Source organism: Dryobates pubescens, chromosome 9 (assembly GCF_014839835.1).
Source record: "Dryobates pubescens isolate bDryPub1 chromosome 9, bDryPub1.pri, whole genome shotgun sequence".
NCBI classification, from domain to species: Eukaryota; Metazoa; Chordata; class Aves; order Piciformes; family Picidae; genus Dryobates; species Dryobates pubescens.
The window spans coordinates 27,368,350-27,375,003 of NC_071620.1; positions in this window are offsets into that span (position 1 = coordinate 27,368,350).

Sequence of the window (6,654 nt, forward strand, 5' to 3'; positions counted from 1 at the left end):
TCCTGGAGGGAAGAGGGGCCCCAAGAAAGCTGATCAATACTCAAGGACCATCTCCTCCATGCCCAGGAGCAGTGCATCCTAAGAAAAAGGCAGGCAAGAATGCCAGGAGGCTGGCCTGGACTTACTCAGACAAAAAATAAAGGAAGTCCATAGGGAGTGGAAGCAAGAAGAGACCGACTGGAAGGATTATGAATCAGTTGTCCAAGCAGCCAGGGATCAGGTTAGAAAAGCTAAAGCACAGATAGAATTAGACTGGGCTAGGGACAAAGAGGGGGACAAGAAGAATTTCTTCAGGTGTATCTGTGACAAAAGGAAGGCCGGGGAAGATGTGGAACTTCTCCAAAAGGAAAAAGGAGACCTGATCACAAGGGATACAGTCAAGGCTGAGGTACTTGGTGGCTTCTTTGCCTCAGCATTCACCACCAAGGGCTCTAGCCATACCGCCCAAGTTCCAGAAGATGAAAACTAGGGCCTGGGAGAAAGGAGACCCCCCCACTAGAAGTGAAGACCAGATTCAAGACCTTTAAAGAGCCTGAAGTTGCACAAGTCCATGGGGCCTGATGAGATCCACACAGAGGTCCCAGGGGAACTAGCAGATGAAGTTCCCAAGCCACTATTCATCATATTTGAGAGGTTGTGGTGTTCTGGTGAAGTTGCCACTGGCTGGAAAAGGAGAAACATAAACCTTATCTTCAAAAAGGGAAGAAAGGAAGACCCTGGAAGCTATAGGTCAGTCAGTCTTATCTCTGTTCCTATCAAGATCATGGACCAGATCCTACTGAAGGGTCTGCTAAGGCATATGGAGAATGAAGAAGAGGTGATTGGTGGTAACCAAGATAGCTTCACAAGAGGCAAATCATGACTGGTGAATTTGGTGGCCTTTTATGATGGAGTCACTGCATCAGTGGATAAGGGAAGAGCAACTGATGTCCTTTACCTGGACTTGTGTACAGCATTTGACACTGTCCTGCATGACATCCTGGTCATCCAATTACAAAACCATAGGCTTGAGGGATAGTCCACTCACTGGATAAGGAATTGGCTGGATGGCTGCACTCAGAGTTGCACTCAATGGCTCAGTGTTGAAATGGAGACCAGTGAGGAATGGCATCCCTGAGGGGACGGTACTAGGACCAGTGGTGTTTAAAATCTTTGTTGGTAATATGGACAGTGGAATTGAGAGCACCCTCAGCAAGCTTATGGATGACACCAAGCTCTGTGCTCTGGTTGACATGCTGGAAAAGGACAGACTGGATATCACAAGGGAATTCTTCACAGTGAGGGTGGTGAGACAGTGAAACAAGTTTGCCCAGGGAGGCTATGGATGTCCCCTCCCCAAAAGTCTTCAAGGCCAGGCTGGATGGGGCCTAGAGCAACCGCATCTAGTGGAAGGTGTCCCTGCCCATGGCAGGGAGGGTGGAATTAGATGATCTTTAAGATCCCTCCCAAACCAAAGCATTCTGTGAAATAGTCCATAAAATGTGTTTGGCATGGACTTGCCAGTGCCTCAGTAACTTATGTACTTGGAAAGCCCAGTGCTAAAGGTAAGCTCAAATTGTTTCCTAATTCTTTTATACCACAAGTTTTGACCCAGGTTCTTTTTCCTCCTTGTTAAAATAACATTAAAAATCAAGATAAATTTAATAAATGGCAGGCTGGAGCTTGCTCCACTTTGAGGAAAGATCTGGACTGGCTCTGCTCATCTAACCCATGTATACTGTTGTAATACCTCTTAATGCCAGCACTTTGGATTACTGAAAAAGGTCCTTACAAGCATGATCATTTCTTCTTTTTTGGTATCTTTCAGTGCCATAAGCAGGAATCATTAGAAGCTCAGGACAAAAACACCACATAGAACTGCTTTGGTTGGAAGAGACCTTAAAATCATTTGAAAACAGCTTTGAAGGAACCTCTCACTTTCACCTGCTGCACCAACATTAGTATGCCAAACACCAAAAATTCAGTACATTCAAGAAACCGTGGACCTGTCTTGCCCCAGCTCAGCTGTAAACTCTTCAGCTCCATTTTAAGCCAGTCCTAAAGCTCAACTTCCACTGGCTGCAGCAGGAGTTGACCTTTCACCAGGACTGAGTCCTTTTGAGCTTGGTCCCCAGTAATGAATCTTGCCTTGTGCTGCACTGATGCTCCTGATGTCACACAGGCAAGTCCCTGCAAATCTGCCACCTCAGCCACATACCTCCACAGGGAGTGGCTTTCAGACAAGTTCAAACTACCCTGAAAAGAGTCTCCAGCTCTCCCTTTTGCTTCTTTGGTTCGTCCCACATGTAGCTGGGGTGCAGAGTAGCTGTCAATGACTCAAACTGTGTTTAGGGGTTGTGATTATGGTGAAACAATTGCCAACTAGTGCATTAGACTAAAGATTGGGGTTTATGCCCATGAATTTGGACAGTTGTAGAACAGCATCCCTAACAATTTCCAGATTCTCCCCACATGCCCTCACACACAGAGTGGGGAGAAAAAGCCTCCTTTGTGTTTGTCATGTGCCATCTATAACCTCATTCTAAACCCAGCATTAATACCTCAGCTGCAGCCCCTGCCCAGATCAGAATAAATTATGCCCCTATAATGGAATCATTCAGGTTGAAGAGACCTCCAAGATCAAGTCCAACAGTTAACCCAACACTGCCAAGCTTACCACTAAAATCATGTTCCTAAGCACCACATCTACACAGCTTTCAAAGGGATGGTTACTACACCACTTCCCTGGGCAGCCTGGCTTAACCAACTTTTCAGGAAAGACATTTTATCTCATATCCAACCTAACCTCCCCTGCCACAGGTTGAGGCTTATTCCTATCATCTTGTTATTTGGGAGAAGAGACTGATCCCCTCCTTTCAGGTAGTTGTAGAGTGCAAGGTCTCCTTTCAGCCTCCTTTTCTCCAGGCTAAACAACTGCAGTTCCCTCAGTTGCTCCTCAAAGGCTTGTTCTCTAGATCCTTCACAAGCTTTGTTGCCCTTGTCTGGACACACTCCAGCACTTTATTGTCTGCCTTGTAGTGATGGCCCCAAAACTGAACCCAGCATGTGAGGTGCAGCCTCACCAGTGCCAAGTACAGTGTGACAATTACTTCCCTAGTCCTGTTGGCCACAGTTTTACTGATCCAAGCCAGGATGCTATTTGCCTTCTTGACCACCTGGGCACACTCTGGCTTATATAAAGCCCACTGGTGACCAGCCACCCCAAGTCCACTCTTCCCTAAGCCTGGAGTAATCATGGGATTGTTGTGACTCAAGTGCAGGACCCAGCACTTTGCCTTGTTGAATAGTTACCACCTCTGAAAGTACAAAACTTTGTCCAAGAACAACAAATTCAAAAGAACCTAAATACTTCTGGGTGCCATGTACAAATCCACCAAACTTTAGGGGAAGTTATGTACAGAATCAAAACTTGAAGAGCACTTTTCATCTCTTAAGGGAGCCATAACACTTAACTAACGGTCTGAACAATTTCTCCCTCTAGAGGATCTGAACATTAGCACAAGGAACCTAAAATTATGTCAAGACCAGGAAAGTAATGAGATGCTAATGGAGAAGGTCAGTGGTTTTGCTTTGAAAGTGTAGAAGCTTAGAAGGACCAGAATTACAACTGTGAAAATGAGTTTTAAAGTTAGGTATTGATTTTTATAGCAACACCCTAGGAAGGTGAATGTAACTTGTCACAGAGCTTTTGGCATGTGAATAATCTCTGAAGCTGCTGAGACTGACAAAACAGTTTCTTTTGTCCCCATTCACTCACTGAGTGTTGAAATCCTTGTTTTCTCAGTGGGGAGAGCTGAAGATAGGCAGGTCCCTATAATCAGACATGAGACCCCTACATGGTCCCCCAGCATTCTGCAAGTGCCTCCCAGGGGAGAAGCAAGGGCTGCTCAGACAAAGGACCTGCTGTATCTGCAATTGTGTATCATGTTTACAGTATGACACTCAAACCAGCTGTACACATTTTGCAAGGGAAAACAGCAGGTAAAGGCTCAGCTGGAGGAAAACTTCCCTGTGAGGGTGCCAGAGCACTGGACCAGGCTGCCCAGAGAGACTAGGGAGTCTCCTCTGGAGAGATTCCAAACCTACCTGGACATTGTAATCCTGGGCAGCCTGCTCTGGGTGACCCTGCTTTAAGCAGGGAGGTAAGAATAGATGATCTCCAGAGGTCACTTCCAACCCCCCCCAATGCTGGGATTCAGTGAAGAGCCAAGCAAGCAACCCAGTATTCAGGAATCAACCTCTCACCTTCGTTCCCCTTCATCATTAGCTTCCCCACTAGCTGGGACCAAAGCCTGCAGGACACGTTTGCTCTCAGAAGTGTTGGCCTCACTTCTTTTTCATCGTGATGGACCAGAGGTGTGACTCTCACCTGAGAACACATGACAAAGCAAGTGTGCAGCCTGCCACAGCTAGTTCTGCATTGTTTAATCAAAGTATTTCAGCATGGAAATGAAAACCCTCTGAGTAGACAGATCCTTGCATGCAAAGCTAGTTTTACTGGCTTCATCACAGGGAAACCAAATCCACAAACCTCCACCTTCCAATGCTTCTCTTGTTATATGTAATAAAATTTAAAGTGTGGGAGAAGCAACAAATTAATATCAGCCTGGCACTGACCTTGGAACTGACAAAGCCCAAAACTAACTGGTCAGAGCACAAACCATCCATGTGGCACTGCAGGACTTCAAGAAGATGGGGGCTCACCCTCAAAAAACTCCTCCCTGATGTGCTTTTTTGGAACCAAGCATATACCCAAGAGTGTTTCCCTCCCAGTCTTCCCCCATGTAACTCTCGTAGTGAATGGCTGGGAAGATGGAACTGTTAGGTAACGTCCTGGAAGATGGAAGTAATTGATTTAGTACATTTTTAGCTTTGACAACAGAGGTGTAAATATTTCAACTCTACATACTTAAGGTTTCAAATGTCATTAATTTGTGCCCAGCAGGTCAAGGGAGCTTTCCAGCCGCTCTTCCACAAGCCTCTGTTGTTGCATGGGGTTGTTGTGACCCAAGTCACATGAAGCTGGTGAAGGGCCTGAAGAACAAATCTTGTGAGGAGGGGCTGAGGGAACTGGGATGGTTTAGTCTGGAGACCTCATTGCTCTCTACAACTATCTTGACCAGCTTCTCCTGAATATCTACTGATAGGACAAGAAGAAATGGCCTCAAATTGTAACCAGAGGTTTAGATTGGATATTAGGGAAAATTTCTTTACTGAAAGGGTGGCCAGGCATTGGAATAGGCTGCCCACAGAGCTAGAGTCACCATCTCCAGAGGCTTTCAAAAATGTGTAGACATGGCACTTTGGGACATGGGTTAATGGCCATGAGGATGTTGACGGTTGGATGCAATCTTAGCTGTCTTTTCCAACTGAAACAATTCCAGAAGTCATGCCATTCCATCCCATATTAGACTGATGACTCTCCATAATTATGTCTAATGTTTTTTAACAGCCATTCTCCTGCTTCAGGGATCACCAGGAAGACAGCTTATCTCATGGTCCCAAAGGGTCCCAGCTCCATCCTATTCCTGTGGATTCCTTCACTTCTCAAGCCTGCAGTGGCCAGGGCACAAACTGCACTCACAGCCCACTTCAGTAAGCTCCAAGAGCTATCATGAGGCCATCAGTACTTGCCCAGCATGGGCTTTTCCAGCATGCTCCACTTCATGTGCTCTGCAAAACCCTGACTAGGTAAATATGCCCTAGAGAGAACACTGAGGCAAACAGCTAATGCTTGACACAGCCTGCACAATCTTCCTGCACAACCCTGTGAGCAAGGCTCAAATCCTGAATGACTCATTCAGGCCTCCCTTCATGCTCCAGGATGGCTAGAGCTAGGAAAACTTGATCAGGCTGTGCTGCGTGGCCTGGAGGGAAGACAGGGTAGGTGGGCAGGGACATCTCTGCCCCTAGGCTGCTATCATTAGTGCTTTTCTCTGAAGTGCCTCCTCAGGTAAAGGAGGTAAACACACCCCAGTGGGGAATGCACCCTGGCTCTCAGGCATCCAGACTCTGCCAAGAACCAGCATCTATCCCTGTCTTCAGAGCACCCAGCCCCAGTGAAAACAAAGTTCTTTTGTGCCTGCTAACTTCCAGACCCACACTGATCAGCCATGGACCAGTTTCCTGGTGCAGTCCCAAGCTACATGAAGTGAAAGCACACACAGCTTCTTATAGAGTCTCTTAAACTTAGTACCTAGGAAGCTGTCAGGTTCAGGATAGCTATCACAAAGACCACTTCTGCCCGATTATGTCACCGCATAAGCTCCCACAATGGCACAAAGAAGCAGGAAATAACGTGTCCATATGTCTAGCAGCCCTTGGCATTGAGACAAATGGCTACCAACAGTATTCCCTCACCTCTGGATGTAGGTCTTGCACCTCCTCCTCCCTCCACTACCAAGTCAGAGGCTGCCCCCTTTCTTGCACCTGATGTAATGCCGCTTTTCAAAATGCACACACTTCATCTCAGTCTCCCAACAAACGTTCCCACTTGGCTGAGGAAACACCAGTCTTGCTTCCAAACATGCTCCAAGAAATCCTGTCTACATTTATAAAGAATCAAGAGTAGTTTTGGTTGGAAGGGAACTTTCAGATCAAGTCCAATCATTATCCCAGCACTGATTAGGGCACCACTAAACCATATCCCTCAGC